Source organism: Phocoena phocoena, chromosome X, assembly GCF_963924675.1.
Source record: "Phocoena phocoena chromosome X, mPhoPho1.1, whole genome shotgun sequence".
Lineage (NCBI taxonomy): Eukaryota > Metazoa > Chordata > Mammalia > Artiodactyla > Phocoenidae > Phocoena > Phocoena phocoena.
In genome coordinates this window covers 128579178-128595674 of record NC_089240.1, presented here as the reverse complement: position 1 = coordinate 128595674, position 16497 = coordinate 128579178, and the positions used below count along the sequence as shown (strand labels likewise).

At 51.1% G+C, this 16497-nt stretch overlaps 1 protein-coding gene across 1 annotated transcript in view; it reads left to right on the top strand.

Moving 5' to 3' along the window:
* The window catches only part of TEX28 (testis expressed 28), a 188697-nt gene that overhangs the window by 170576 nt on the left and 1624 nt on the right, over window positions 1-16497 (top strand).

Genomic DNA, 16497 nt, shown 5'->3' with positions numbered 1-16497 from the left:
AGCCTGAGGTCGGGGTGTCCCGCGGGCACGGGCTGGTCCAGGGCGAGGGACTGGGGGGGTGCAGCTCCCTGAGCCGAGGGCCGGAACCGCTGTGTCGGGAGGAAGAGGCGCCTCGCCGAAGCCGGGCGCCCTGCCCGCGGCAGGGCCCTTCTCGTCCGCAGCCATGCGGAGCGCGGCGGGGCCCTTCTCGTCCGCAGCCATGCGGAGCGCGGCGTGTCCCTCCGCCACGTAAACGGGACAGTGCAGCGCGGCCGGCAGCACCCTGGGCTCACACTCCCGCTCAGCCCCTCACAGAAGTGCTCCGGTGGCTCGGGGGTGACATCACAGCCCAGCCAGCAAGTGACATCATAAAGGGCAGGCCCGTCAGCACGTCAGCCTCCTGCTTCACGCCCGTCATCGCAGGGGGCACGAAGACACTCGTGCACGGGTGCAGAGCCACGGGCCGAGCGCTCGTGCAAACCGGGCACGGCCTTCTGGTCCCGGAGCCCCCGGGCCAGGCAGACGTGCACGGACCCACGTGTGGCCCACGAGGTCAGAGGTCCTCCTGTGTGACCCCTGGCCTTCCGGGCCGTGCACAGCACCCACGATTTCAAGCACGAGCATCGTCCGAGACGCGGCCCACGGTCAAGGGCGCTAAAACTTGACAATTCACCTGTGAACTGGAAGAAAAACCCTCACGATGTCTGGGTCTGCAAAGTGCCTACCTTACCCTCTCCCTGGAGAGGTGTCCCATGGGTGCTGAGCAGGAATCGGACTCTGGACCCCCGCCCTCACCCGCAGCAGCCCTTTCCCTCCATTGCCCACAGCAGAGGCCAGACTCAGATGAAACGTTCAGGGAAATTTATTAAACAGAAACATTGACTGAAACCATTGAACAGAGGGCATAACAACACACAGAGGAACTTCTAACGGCCACCGGAGCCCACGGGTCCCGGCCCTCCCCCCAGGGTCCTCAAAACGGTGCCTCCGCTACACCCCACCCGGCGGCCCTCCGTCTCCCCACAGTCTCCCTTCCTGAGGGCCCCGCGGGTGGCCTCTCGCCAGGAAGATGGGCGCCGGCCATGCCCGCTCCCCCCAGGGCAGACCCTCCATTTCCGGCCCACATGCCCGGGGCCCGGCCCTGCCCTATGGCGGCCACAGGACAGTCCCACAGCAGGGCGCGCGCCACCGAGCCGGGGACGTGGAGTCCCGAGGAACAACGGGGTGGCCCAGCAGAACACAAGCCCTGGGGGGCCTCCCGCAGACCTCCTGCAGCCCCGGTCAAGGTCTTCCTTCCCAAGGTCCCAGGTGGGATCCCAGGTCCTGGGGTGGGTGCTGGCTGTGACCTCGTCCATCCCGTCCTTCCCGCCGGCTCCTGGGACTGGGCTCGGGGTCTCCACGCCGCGCAGGGCTTGGGGGAACTGCTCAGAGGAGAACACACGCACATTTCCACAACAACAGGCAGCGCTGGGCCTGAATCTATGCCCAGAAAGCACACGTCGAGCTCACGACACTGGCCCACAGAGACCAGAGCCTTGGCTGGCACGTGGCGCACCTCAGGGCTCTGCGGGGGGTCGATGGCTAGGGTGTGTGTGTTGGGGGGAGGGGAGCGGGGGCTGGGGGGTTCCTTGACACCTGGGTCCCTCTGGGGCCTACAGGGACACATTTGGGCTTGCCAGTACAGGGAGCCACCTGCCCCAGGGGATGATGAATAGGGGCCCCCTCTCAGGAGGGAGGCCCAGGCACCTTGAGTAGCCCCTAATATGGGGCCAGTAGGCTGCCGGGTCTGGCCTCCCCCTGCCTCCAAGCTTGGGGGCCCCGGGGCCTGCTGAGCCTACTGGCCTGAGGTGGATGCCGGGGGGCTCATCTCTGCAGCCCCGTCCTCATTTCCCGGCTCTTCTGGGATGGGCTTGAGCCCCTCCTCGGGGGTCTCCTCGGCCTCCTGGCCTCCTGCCTGGGCGAGGCCCTCTGGCTCCCAGCCAGGACCTCCTGGGGCCACCGGGGAAGCACTGCCCATCCGGCCAGGCATGGGGACTCCGGGGGCATCTGAGGGTCCTGCCTGACCTAGGTCCGCAGGGGCGGCAGCACTTGCATCTTCCTGAGTGGCCGCGGACGCCTTGCTGGTCTCCCCAGGGCCAGGGGCTGCCCTGGCGGCACCATGGTCTTCAGGGGCTGCCCTGGCGGCACCATGGTCTTCAGGGCCCGCCTCGCCAGCCTTGACAGTGCCGGCAACTGCCCCACTGGCCTCCTCACGTGCCGGGTGGTCCTCGGCGCTACCTTCCTTGGAACGGGCGGCCTGGGCGGTGGTATCTTCACCGGCCGGGGAGGCCTTGGTGCCATGTGCAGTGGTGCCTGCGGTGATGGCCTCATGGGCCGCGGCGGCCTGGGCGGCTGCTGCCAGGCCTCCAACGTCCACACGGGCCTCTTCCTGCCCTGGGAAGTGCTCCCTGCTAGCCGGGTCGGCCTCCCGGGCCTCGGTCTTCTGGATGAGCCGCAGCATCCCCGCAAAGCCGGGAGGCCTCCTCATCAGCCGCATCGTCCTCAGCGTGTCCCGGAGCGTGTCGTTCAGCCGGGCCCGCATCACCACCTGCCGGGCGCGCGCCTGGTCCGCCATGGCCGGGTGCACGGCCCCCTTCTCCAGGGCCGACTGCAGCAGGCCTTCCAGGCGCATCACGTACGCAGAGAGAGTCTCCTGGGGCCGCTGGGCACAGGTCACGAACTTCAGCCGAGCACTCTCCCGGGGGTCCTTGTTCCCAAACACCTGCACCAGCGCGGCCAGGCAGTCCTGGGCAGCCAGCTCGGGATCTTCCGCCAGGAGGCCGCGCACGAGATCCAGCGCGGGGCCGCGCAAGCTCTCCACCAGCCTCCTCCTCCTCTCCCTCTCAGACACGTGGCGCCACAGGTGCAGCATGTCGTTGGCCTGCTCCAGCCAGCTCTCAGAGGACTCTTCCCCGTGGCCCGGCTCTTCCATCCCAGAGAAGGTTCCCAGCTCCTGGTAGCCCATGCTGTGTAGCATGGGCTGCAAGGCCTGCCTCCACTGCTGGGTCCCGGGCCCTGCCTCACCCATGGCGCCTGCCGCTGTCACAACTGCTTCCTCAGGCGCAGTCATTGCCTCGCCCGTGGGTCCTGCCATACTCAGAAGTCCTGCCACGCCTGCAACATTTCTGTAACCTGCAGCTCCTTCCTCATCTGACTCAGCTCCTGCTTCCCCTTCAGCTCCTGCTTCACCTGCAGCTCCTTCCTCACCTGCAGCTCCTTCCTCACCTGCGGCTCCTGCCTCACCTGAGGCTCCCTCCTCACCTGCACCTCCCTCACCTGCAGCTCCTTCCTCATCTGAGGCTCCCTCCTCACCTGCACCTCCCTCACCTGCAGCTCCTTCCTCACCTGCGGCTCCTGCCTCACCTGAGGCTCCCTCCTCACCTGCAGCTCCCTCCTCACCTGAAGCTCCTGCCTCACCTTCAGCTCCTGCTTGACCCTCAGATCTTTCCCCACCTGTAGCTCCTGCCTCACCTGCATCTCCTGCCTCACCTGCAGCTCCCTCCTCACCTGCAGCTCCCTCCTCACCTGAAGCTCCTGCCTCACCTTCAGCTCCCTCCTCACCTGCACCTCCCTCCTCACCTGCATCTCCTGCCTCACCTTCAGCTCCCTCCTCACCTGCACCTCCCTCCTCACCTGCACCTCCCTCCTCACCTGCACCTCCCTCCTCACCTTCAGCTGCCTCCTCACCTAAGGCTTCCTCCTCACCTGTGTCTCCCTCCATACCTGCGACTCCCGCCTCCCCTGCAGCTTCCTCCTCCCCTGCAGTTCCTGAGTGACCTGCAGTTCCTGCCTCACCTGCCCTGCCAACCACTGCTTGTCTCTGGGGCTGCTCAGGGAAATTGGGTCTATCCTGTGAATCAGCATCAGGGGCCTGGGGCAGGCAGACCACAGTCCAGGGCCCTCCCTTGCCTGGTATTTGGCGGGGGAGCAAGCTTCGATTTAAACACTCAGCAAACTCGACCAGGGCAACACTCGACCCCAGCTCCTTTCTGTAGACCTTGCCCAGCACTCGGTACCTGCCCAGGGAACGCAGCGCAGCCTGCACAGCCTCCTGGAACTCCTGGTCTTTGCAGTCATCTGGGATTCCCAGGATGAGCAGAGATCGCTGAGCGTTCACGCCCATCGACCTGCACCAGTCCCGCAATACCGCCAGAGCCATCGCCATCTTCGAGGACCTGAGGGTGGGGGGAAGCGATCAAACAGGTGTGCACAGGCTGCTGAAGTGTGGGAATCGGCCTGTGGGTGCAAAGAGGAGAGGATCATGTTTGTGCCACACAGCCCACCCTAGTGCCCCTCACAGCAGCAGCCTGGAGCACCTCCCTGCCCTGTTTGGTTTGTCTGACTTTAGGAAACTTTTTAAATAAATTACATTTATTTACAGGATAGAAGGCTAGGGACTTCCCTGGCGGCGCAGTGGTTAAGAATCCACCTGCCAGTGCAGGGGACACAGGTTCGATCCCTGGTCCGGGAAGATCCCACAAGCCGCGGAGCAACTAACCCCACGCGCCGCCACCACTGACCCAGCGCTCTAGAGCCCACGAGCCACAACTACTGAGTCCACGTGACACGACTACTGAAGCCCACATGCCTGGAGCCCGTGCTCTGCAACAAGAGAAGCCACCGTAATGAGAGGCCTGTGCACCGCAACGAAGAGTAGCCCCCGCTCGCTGCACCTAGAGAAAGCCCGCGCGCAGCAACAAAGACCCAACGCAGCCAAAAGAAAGAATAAAATTTAAAAATAATAACAAAAGAGCACTTGTTGCGGACGACTCAAGAAACAATAATAAAATAAAATAAAATAATTAAAAAAAAAAAGACAGATAGAAGGCTCGTCACCTTTTCTACATTTCTGGCCTCAGTTTTAGGAAGCTGCCTTTTTCCCAAGGAATTTCTCAAGCCTTCCAATTTGTTAGCATAAACATTTCCATAATATTCCCCTATATCCTCTTTTTTAATGTACATCTGATCTGTAACGTTGGCCCTCTCTGATTCCTCATATTGGTGATCAGCGTTCTTTCTATTTTTCCGTGATTCATCGTTCTAGGACTTTCTCGGTCTCCTTGCTCTTTTGAAAGAAGCGCATGGCTTTGTTCGTCGTGTCCATAATTTGCTTTCTATCACTGATTTCCTCTCTTAGCTCTCTTATTACTTCATTTTATGTTTCCTTTGCTCTTCTTCTTCTAGCATCTCTAAATGGACTGTTAGCTCACTGATTTTATGTCCTGACTCTTTTCTAACAGAAGCATTTAGAGGAATACAGTTTCCTCCTGTCGCTTTTTGCTGCCTCCCACTAATTTTGGTAAGTTGTGCTTTCTTAGTATTCACGTTGAGATATTTTCTAAGTCCCTCTGTGATTTTTTTTCTTTGATCCATGGGTTTCCCAATATTTGAAGATATATTATCATTAGTACCATCAAATAAAATTCCCCCGTGACGAGAAAACTTATCATGTAAACTTGCAATACTGCTAAATTTATGGAGACTTTTACAACTCTGGTACGGCGTGTCCGGGTGAATGTGCAAAGCACCCTCGTAAGGAATCTGTGTACTCTGTGTGGAGGCCAGGGCCTTGCCCTGCCCACCCACCTCTGCAATTCCTGTGCCACCCGGACAGAGGCGACCTGAAGCTCTCGATGCCTCATGCAGCGGGCCAGAGCCCCTCCCTGGACCCCCACAAATCCATCTGCCATGGCCAACAGCCTCCACCAGATCACAGCAGCCCCAGCGCCTCCCCCTCTCAGCATCACTTACGCCCCCCGTGGCCAGGCGGCTCCTCCCGGGCCCCTCGCACTACATCCCCTCCATACACCCTCCCCCACCCACCAGCTGGGGGCGCTCCGCTCTGGGCCCTGGAAGCCGGGCGCCCCGCCATGCGTACGGGCCAGACTGCCTCTCTCACCTCCCCACACCGGGGAGTCCTCCCCCGAGCACACTCAGCGCCGGGGGCTCTCGCTTCTCGTACCCCAGACGCACAGCCCACCCGTCTTGCCCCCGCCCACCCGGGAGCCGGAGCCCCCTAACTGCCACGAGCGTCCGCCCCCCCCCCGCCCCACGCCCCGCCCCGGCGGGAGCTCCCCTAACGCCTACCGCACCCGCGCCCGGGAGTCCTCCCCATCGACCCCCGCCTCAGCCAGGAGTAGCTCCCCCTTCCTCCCGCCACACGCAGGAGCCGTTAGCCCTCCCTTCCGGTCTCGGCCCCGGGGGTGGGGGGTGAGGCCCGCCCGTCCCGTGCTCCCCACCCCCGCAGCCAGTCATCCTCTCCTCTGGCCCCAAAGCCGGCCCCACCCGACCGGCAGGAAGCCCTCCGCTCCGGCCCCCCACCCACGCTTAGCCATTAGCCCCACCCTCTGCACCCCGACTCCAGAACGCCCCCCACCAGCCACCCCGGAAGCCAGCGGTGCTCCCCTCTGACCCGCTCACTGGGGGACCCTTCCCTCAGCCCCCCTTCAGCCCGCTACCCTCCGCCGCCGCTCCCCCACTCCCAACCGAGCAGCCCGTAGCCCTCCCCCGACCTCCACTCCTTCCCAGGGCCCCCGGTACCTGCGGAGTCCAGCCCCCGGCAAAGCCCCCGCCTGTCTCCTGACTTGCTCTGACTCTGTGGATGGCTCCGGAGTCCCGCTCACGAGGGGCTGAAGAGCTCGTCTCAGCAGAGCAGCCAGGAACTGTACAGCCGACTGTCCCAGGCAGTCTGTGCGAACGCCACGTGCGTTTCCGGCTGCTCCCGGAAGCCCCAGGAAGATGAGGGAGAACGTTCTAGACGTCTCTTTACAGGGAAAGTGGTTGGATCAGAAGAGCACGTGAGGAGGGGCTTTGCTACGGAAGCACCAATAGCCACGCGCACTGAGGGCCTGAGGTCCCAAGGCTTGGCGCCTCCGGAAGCAAAAGACACGCCCATTGGCCTTCCACCAATAGGAAGGCCTCCCTGCAAGGCTGCGGAGTTGGGGGAGCAAACTTGGCGATGCAGAGCCCATTGTGGCAGGTACGTCCACTTGTCTTCACAGGTGGTTTTCTACTGTGATTGATAGTGTCATAAACCTATTCTTATTTCTTTGGTTTGTTTTAATTTTTGAATTTTATTTTATGTATTTTTTTATACAGCAGGTTCTTATGAGTTACCCATTTTATACATATTAGTGTACATTTGCCAATCCCGATCTCCCAATTCATCACACCACCACACCCCTGCCCCCAACACTTTCCCACGTTTGTTTACATACGTTTGTGCTCTACGTCTGTGTCTCATTTCTGCCCTGCAAATCAGTTCATCTGTTCCATTTTTCTAAGTTCCACATATATGCATTAATATACGATATTTGTTTTTCTCTTTCTGACTTCCTTCACTCTGTGTGACGGTTTCTAGATCCATCCACGCATCTACAAATGACCCAATTTCATTCCTTTTTATGGCTGAGTTATATTTCATTGTATATATGTACATCTTCCTTATCCATTCGTCTTTCAATGGACACTTAGGTTTTTTCCATGTCCTGGCTCTTGTAAATAGTGCTGCAATGAACACTGGGGTATATGTGTCTTTTTGAATTATGGTCTTTTCAGGGTATATGCCCAGTAATGGGATTGCTGGGTTGTGTGCTAGCTCTATTTTTAGTTTTTTATGGAACCCTCATACTGTTCTCCATAGTGGTTTTATCAATTTACATTCCCACCAACAGTGCAAGAGGGTTCCCTTTTCTCCACACCCTCTCCAGCATTTATTGTTTCTAGATTTTTTGATGATGGCCATTCTGACTGGTGTGAGGTGATACCTCATTCCAGTTTTGTTTTGCAATTCTCTAATGATTAATGACGTTGAGCATTCTTTCAAGTGTTTGCTGGCAATCTGTATATCTTCTTTGGAGAAATGTCTATTTAGGTCTTCTGCCCATTTTTGGATTGGGGTGTTTGTTCTTTTTAATATTGAGCTGCATGGGCTGTTTATATATTTTGGAGATAAATCATATGTCCGTTGATTCATTTGCAAATATTTTCTCCCATTCTGAGTGTTGTCCTTTTGTCTTGTTTGTAGCTTCCTTTGCTTTGCAAATGCTTTTAAATTACCTTAGGTCCCATTTGTTTATTTTTGTTTTTATTTCCATTACTCTAAGAGGTGGATCAAAAAGATCTGCTGTGATTTATGTCAAAGTGTGTTCTTCCTATGTTTTCCTCTGAGAGTTTTTTTTTTTTTTTTTTTTTTTCCTCTGAGAGTTTTATAGTGTCTGGTCTTACTTTTAGGTTTTTAATCCATTTTGAGTTTACTTTTGTGTATGGTGTTAGGGACTGCTCTAATTTCATTCTTTTACATGTAGCTGTCCAGTTTTCCCAGCACCACTTATTGAAGAGACTGTCTTTTCTCCATTGTATATCCTTGCCTCCTTTGTCACAGATTAGTTGACCATAGGTCATGGGTTTAGCTCTGGGTTTTCTATCCTGTTCCATTGATCTATATTTCTGTTTTTTTCCCAGTACCATACTGTCTTGATTACTGTAGCTTTGCAGTATAGTGTGAAGTCAGGGAGTCTGATTCCTCCAGCTCCATTTTTTCCCCTCAAGACTGCTTTGGCTATTCAGTGTTTTCTGTTTCTCTGTACAAATTTTAAGATTTTTTGTTCTAGTTCTGTAAAAAATGCCATTGGTAATTTGATAGGGATTGCTTTGAATCTGTAGATTGCTTTGGGTAGTATAGTCATTTTCACAATATTGATTCTTCCAATCCAAGAACATGGTATATCTCTCCATCTGTTTGTATCATCTTTAATTTCTTTCATCAGTGTCTTATACTTTTCTGCATACAGGTCTTTTGTCTCCCTAGGTAGGTTTATTCCTAGACACTTTATTCTTTTTGTTGCAATGGTAAATGGGAGTGTTTCCTTCATTTCTCTTTCAGATTTTTCATCATTAGTGTATAGGAATGCCAGAGATTTCTGTGCATTAATTTTGTATCCTGCTACTTTACCAAGTTAATTGATTAGTTCTAGTAGTTTTCTGGTGGCATCTTTAGGATTCTCTATGTATAGTATCATGTCAGCTACAAACAATGACAGTTTTACTTCTTCTTTTCCAGTTTGGATTCCTTTTATTTCTTTTTCTTCTCTGATTGCCGTGGCTAGGACTTCCAAAACTATGTTTGGAAGTGGTGAGAGTGGACTTCCTTTTCTTGCTCCTGATCTTAGAGGAAATGCTTTCAGCTTTTCTCCATTTAGAATGATGTTTGCTGTGGGTTTGTCGTATATGGCCTTTATTATGTTGAGGTAGGTTCCCTCTATGCCCACTTTCTGGAGATTTTTTTATCATAAATGGGTGTTGAATTTTGTCAAAAGCTTTTCCCGCCTCTATTGAGATGGTCATATGTTGTTTTTCTTCAATTTGTTAATATGGTGTATCACATCGATTGTTTTGCATATATTGAAGAATCCTTGCATCCCTGGGATAAATCCCACTTGATCATGGTGTATGACGCTTTTAATATGTTGTTGGATTCTGTTTGCTAGTATTTTGTTGAGGATTTTTGCAACTATATTCATGAGTGATATTGGTCTGTAATTTTCTTTTTTTGTAGTATCTTTGTCGGGTTTTGGTATCAGGGTGATGGTGGCCTCATAGAATGAGTTTGGGAGTGTTCCTTCCTCTGCAATTTTTTGGAAGAGTTTGAGAAGGATGGGTGTTAGCTCTTCTCTAAATGTTTGATAGAATTCACCTGTGAAGCCATCTGGTCCTGGACTTTTGTTTGTTGGAAGATTTTTAATCACAGTTTCAATTTCTTTACTTGTGATTGGTCTGTTCATACTTTCTATTTCTTCCTGGTTCAGTCTTGGAAGGTTATACCTTTCTAAGAATTTGTCCATTTCTTCCAGGTTGTCCATTTTATTGGCATAGAGTTGCTTGTAGTAGTCTCTTAGGATGCTTTGTATTTCTGTGCTGTCTGTTGTAACTTCTCCTTTTTCATTTCTAATTTTATTGATTTGAGTCCTCTCCCTCTTTTTCTTGATGAGTCTGGCTAAAGGTTTATCAATTTTGTTTATCTTTTCAAAGAACCAGCTTTTAGTTTCATTGATCTTTTTATTTTATTTTAGTCTCTATTTCATTTATTTCTGCTCTGATCTTTCTGATTTCTTTCCTTCTACAAACTTTGGGTTTTTTTTTTTTCTCTAGTTGCTTTAGGTGTAAGGTTAGGTTGTTTATTTGAGATTTTACTTGTTTCCTGAGGTAAGATTGTATTGCTGTAAATATCCCTCTTAGAACTGCTTTTGCTGTGTCCCATAGGTTTTGGATTGTCATGTTTTTGTTGTCATTTTTCTCTAGGTATCTTTTGATTTCCTCTTTGACTTCTTTAGTGATCTCTTGGTTATTTAGTAACATACTGTTTAGCCTCCACGTGTTTGTGTTTTTTACGTTTCTTCCCCTGTAATTCATTTCTAATCTCATAGCATTGTGGTCAGAAAAGATGCTTGATACGATTTCAATTTTCTTAAATTTACTGAGGCTTGATTTGTGACCCAAGCTGTGATCTATCCTGGAGAATGTTCCGTGCGCACTTGAGAAGAAAGTGTAATCTGCGGTTTTTGGATTGAATGTCCTATAAGTATCAATTAAATCTATCTGGTCTATTGCGTCATTTAAAGCTTGTGTTTCCTTATTAATTTCCTGTTTAGATTATCTGTCCATTGGTGTAAGTGAGGTATTAAAGTCCCCCACTATTGCTACTCCAGCTTTCTTTTGATTTCCATTTGCATGGAATATCTTTTTCCATCCCCTCACTTTCAGTCTGTACGTGTACCTAGGTGTGAAGTGGGTCTCTTGTGGGCAGCATATATATGGGTCTTGTTTTTGTATCCATTCAGTGAGCCTGTGTCTTTTGGTTGGAGCATTCAATCCATTCACGTTTAAGGTAATTATCGATATGTACGTTCCTATTACCATTTTCTTAATTGTTTTGGGTTTGTTTTTGTAGGTCCTTTTCTTCTCTTGTGTTTCCCACTTAGAGAAGTTCCTTTAGCATTCGTTGTAGAGCTGGTTTGGTGGTGCTGAATTCTCTTAGCTTTTGCTTGTCTGAAAAGCTTTTGATTTCTCCTTCGAATCTGAATGAAATCCTTGCTGGGTAGAGTAATCTTGGTTCCCTTTCATCACTTTATGTATATCATGCCACTCCCTTCTGGCTTGTAGAGTTTCTGCTGAGAAATCAGCTGTTAACCATATGGGAGTTCCCTTGTATGTTATTTTTCGTTTTTCCCTTGCTGCTTTCAATAATAATTTTTCTTTGTCTTTAATTTTTGCCAATTTGATTACTGTGTGTCTCGGCGTGTTTCTCCTTGGGTTTATCCTGCATGGGACTCTCTGCACTTCCTGGACTTGCGTGGCTGTTTCCCTTCTCATGTTAGGGAAGTTTTCGACTATAATCTCTTCAAGTATTTTCTCGGGGCCTTTCTCTCTCTCTTCTCCTTCTGGGACCCCTATAATGCGAATGTTGTTGTGTTTAATGTTGTCCCAGAGGTCTCTTAGGCTGTCTTCATTTCTTTTCATTCTTTTTTCTTTATTCTGTTCCACAGCAGTGAATTCCACCGTTCTGTCTTCTAGGTCACTTATCCGTTCTTCTGCTTCGGTTATTCTGCTATTGAATCCTTCTAGTGTATTTTTCATTTCAGTTATTGTATTGTTCTTCTCTGTTGTTTGTTCTTTAATTCTTCTAGGTCTTTGTTTTTTTTTTTTTCTTGCGGTTCGTGGGCCTCTCACTTCTGTGGCCTCTCCCGTTGTGGAGCACAGGCTCCGGACACGCAGGCTCAGCGGCCATGGCTCATGGGCCCAGCGGCTCTGCGGCATGTGGGATCTTCCCGGACCGGGGCACGAACCCGTGTCCCCTGCATCGGCAGGAAGACTCGCAACCACTGCGCCACCAGGGAAGCCTCTAGGTCTTTGTTAAACATTTCTTGCATCTTCTCGATCTTTGCCTCCATTCTTTTCCCGAGGTCCTGGATCATCTTCACTATCATTATTCTGAATTCTTTTTCTGGAACGTTGCCTATCTCCATTTCATTTAGTTGTTTTTATGGGGTTTTATCTTGTTCCTTCATCTGGTACATAGCCCTCTGCCTTTTCATCTTGTCTGTCTGTCTGTGAATGTGGTTTTTGTTCCACAAGCTGCAGGACTGTAGTAGTTCTTGCTTCTGCTGTCTGTCCTCTGGTCAACATGTGAATTCATTCAGAGCCCTGAGCACTGGGAGTTGCAGCCCTGACTCCAGCAGAGGCCTGAGGCCCAGTTGGTCCTCAGCAGGGAGTGTCAGGATGGGCACTGGGGGCTCCTGAGCACCTTTTGTCAGCGTCTGTGGCCTCAGATTGAGGAGCAGTAACCTCGGGAGCTGGAGCAGTCCATTCACTGTGAAATTCCTCCTCATGTGTGGCCTCTTCTGCAGCCCCTGCCCTTCCTTTCCAATCTCTTCAGGATGTGTGGAGGTGATTTTCATAGGACACTACAACCAAATTGGAAATCTTGGGATTCCTAAAAGCCCCTTTGTCCAAATAAGATTTCCAAGGTCGGATTTATATAAAGCAAGACCAGAGCTCGATGGCTGTTACGAATATCCTCATACGTTTCTATACTGCCCAGGCCAATGGGACTGTTGTGCTCTAGTAAGTTTTTAACCCGTAGCAAATCAGAAGCTGCCAGCCATGCAGGGGAGCAGAGAGACCTCCCTCCCTGCAAGACTCTGCATGAATTCTGCAAGCGTGCACTTCTAAGCCACCACCCTCCTCACACATCACCACCACCAGCAGCATTGGACTGTGGTGGGAGTGTGAAATAAGCTTTCATCGTCTTTAGCCACAGACATTTTCTGGTCGTTGGCTACAGCAGTTAGCCTACCTTGATTAATATACACTAGAAACAAAAGAGCAGGTCTGTACGACTTGGATTTACCAGGAGAAATGGAGAATGGGCTGAAGAAGACTTAATGTAGTAACAGTGACAACAGGGAGCGTGTAGCATTGATCACCTGTAGCGTTCAACGCCCACTTTACAGACAGGGAAACAGAGTTTCAGCTCAATGAAGTGTCACCCAGTGTCCACAAATGTGTGGTCACTACCCAGGCCCCTGCAATTGCCATGTCTTCTCTGGTGCGTCACAAACTGAGGTTTCAAAATGAAAAGTTCTGTGACACTTCTTACATGTTATATCTGTTTGCTTTCAAGAGGGCTTTTGAATTTTTCAATTGAGACAAAATTCACAAAACATAAAACTATTCATTTTAAAGTCTACAGTGGCATTTAGTGCATTCACAGTGTTGTGCAACCACCACCCTATCTAGTTCCAGAACATTTTCATCACTCTAGAAGGAGACCCCGCCACTCCCCATTCGCCTTCCCTCAGCCCCTGGTAACCAGCAATCTGTTTTCTGTCTCTCTGGATTTGTCTATACTGGGACATTTCATGTGAATGGAAGCATATGTTATATAGGCCTTTGTGTCTTACTTCTTCAACCCAGTGTAATGATTTTGAGATTCATCCATGTTGCACACAGAAACAATTCATTCCTTCTTGCTCAGCAGTGCTCTGTGCTGTGAATGCAGTGCATTACCCATTCGTCTGCTGCCATTTGGGGCTGTTATGAATAGAGCTGCTATGAACATTGTTCTACACATCTTTTTGTGAACATATGCTTTCATATGTGGAATTGTTGGATAATAGGGTAGATGTATAGTCAACTTTTTTTTTAATTTTTAAAATTTTATTTATTTATTTTTGGCTGTGTTGGGTCTTCATTTGCTACACATGGGCTTTCTCTAGTTGTGGCAAGCAGGGGCTACTCTTCATTGTGGTGCATGGGCTTCTCACTGTGGTGGCTTCTCTTATTGCAGAGCACAGGATCTAGGCACACGGGTTTCAGTAGTTCCGGCACAAAGGCTCAGTAGTTGTGGCTCGCGGGCTCTAGAGTGCAGGCTCAGTAGTTGTGGTGCGTGGGCTTAGTTGCTCCTCAGCACGTGGGATCCTCCCGGACTGGGGCACGAACCCATGTGCCCTGCATCGGCAGGCAGACTTTCAACCACTGCGCCACCAGGGAAGCCCTGGTCAACTTTTAAAGAAGCTGTTTTCCAACATTGTTGTACCATTTTATGTTCCCACCAGGAGTGTGTGAGAGTTCTGGTTGCTCCACGCTCTTGCCAACACTTGGTATGGTCAGTCTTTGAAACTTTAGCCCCTTAAATTCAGGTGTCACTTGGTGACCCTAAGCTCCAGATTGTGTCAGCATAGCCCAGATTTTCTCAACCTGAACACCACTGACATTTTTGACCAGATGATTCTCTGTTGTAGGAGGCCGTCCTGTGCATTGCAGGATATTTAGCAGTGTCCCTGGTCTCTACACACTAGGTGCCAGTAGCACCCTGGAGGGATTTCGTCTGGCTGTCCTAACAAGGTATGCCAAACTTGGTGGCTGTAAACAACAGAAATTTATTCTCTCATGGTTCTGGAGTTGAGCAGTCTGAAATCAGTTTTCCTTGGGCAAAGTGTGTCAGCAGGGCTGTATCCCTGTGGAAGCTCTAGGGGACAATCTGTTCCTGGCCTCTTGCAGCTTCTAGGGGCTGCTGGCTTCCTTAGCCTGTGGCCTTGTCACTCCAGTCTTCAAGGGCAGCATCTTCTCCTCTCCCTCTGCTCGGTCTTCACGTGCCTGTTCCATCTTCTAAGGATGTGTGTGATAGCACACGTGCTCAGGAGGAACTGCTCTGTCCCTGCCATGTTACCCCATCTGACCCGTGCTGCCTCACCCCTCGTACCTCTTTCTCCACCTCAGACTTCTCCTCCAAGTTTCAGGCTGTTAGGTTCTAGCTCAGTTTGTCAAAGCCCATCCTCAGATGTGAACAAGAATATACTCTCCTGCAACAACAATGTTTGAGACCACTTGTATTGGAGAGGGTGGCCTTAACAGCTTTGGAAGATTTGGGGGGCATTTTGGTTGACTGACCATGATTTTTTCTTTGTAAGAGCATTTTCCACAGTGGTGCATTTGCCTCCACGGCTGTAGGAGATGGACAGAGAGGAGTCCTTGACCAAGGGAGGGACAAGAGAGGAGAGTCAGCCGTGTCACAAGCCAGGATGGTACTGCTGCCTTGCAGAGGGCGAGGAGGCTGGGCGCTGGAGAGAAGGGGAGATGGAGGGAATAGTCTTATAAATTAACATCTTCTTATTTAGGAATCCCTTCAAGAATGTGTTTAAGAGTATAGTCATGGGGGCTTCCCTGGTGGCGCAGTGGTTGAGAGTCCGCCTGCCAATGCAGGGGACAAGTGTTTGTGCCCCGGTCCGGGAAGATCCCACATGCCGTGGAGCGGGTGGGCCTGTGAGCCATGGCCGCTGAGCCTGCGCGTCCGGAGCCTGTGCTCCACAACGGGAGAGGCCACATCAGTGAGAGGCCTGCCTACCGCAAAAAAAAAAAAAGAGTATAGTCATGGGACTTCCCTGGTGGTCCAGTGGTTGAGAATCTGCCTTTCAATGCAGGGGACGCGGGTTCGAGCCCTGGTCGGGAAACTAAGATCCCACATGCCGCGTAGCAACTAAGCCCGTGGGCCGCAACTACTGAGCTCGTGCGCCTCAACTAGAGAGACTGTGTGCTGCAAACTACAGAGCCCACGTGCTCTGGAGCCCTGGAGCCCACGCGCCACAGCTAGAGAGAAGCCCGCATGCCGCAACAAAGATCCCGTGTGCCACAACTAAGCCCCGACACAGCGAAATAAATAAATTTTTAAAAAATCATAAAATTTTTAAAAAGAGTATAGTCATACATTCTTATAAATATATATTAATGAAGAATCTACGTGTTGACTTCGTACTTGTGAAGAATATATTCATGAATTTACACTTGGACGTGGTTAGTATCTTAAATGTCCTTGCAGCTCCATCCTTCATGTAAATGGAAGGACAGCCATGGGGAATCTGCTTTCGGGCTGGACACCCCACCATCTCCCTGTCTTTGTGGGTGGTAGCCTCAGCCACATTGTCAGACCAATCTCTTCTCAACAGGGAACAAAGCAGACACTGATGGAATAGTCCTTGAAATACCATCACGAACTGGCTCTTAATTAATTGGCTCCAGCAAATGCACGTTCAGATTCTCAGCTGCCTGGGGGCCATCTCCACGTGGCGCCATTCAAGTCCCTGAAGTAGGACCTAGTTGACCCGCTCACCTCCCGTTCCCTGTCGGTGCCTGTGCTTCTCTGCAGGGCCCCGGGCCCCAGCCATTCTCCAGCCTCACCACCCCTGGCTCAGGTCAGGCCTTCCTTGGCTCTTCCCTAAAGACCTAGGAGCTGCTGTTTGGAAATATTCCAAACCCAGGGAAAAACAGAGAAGAACATGATGAAGGTTATATGACTGCCCCCAGCTTTCTCAAGTCTTAATATATTTGCTTCAAAAATTTTTTTAAGAAATAAAAGTTTAAAAGGTGATTCGCCTGAAAATCTCACATTCCCCTTCCCCCTTTCTGCCCACCTCGCTATCCTCA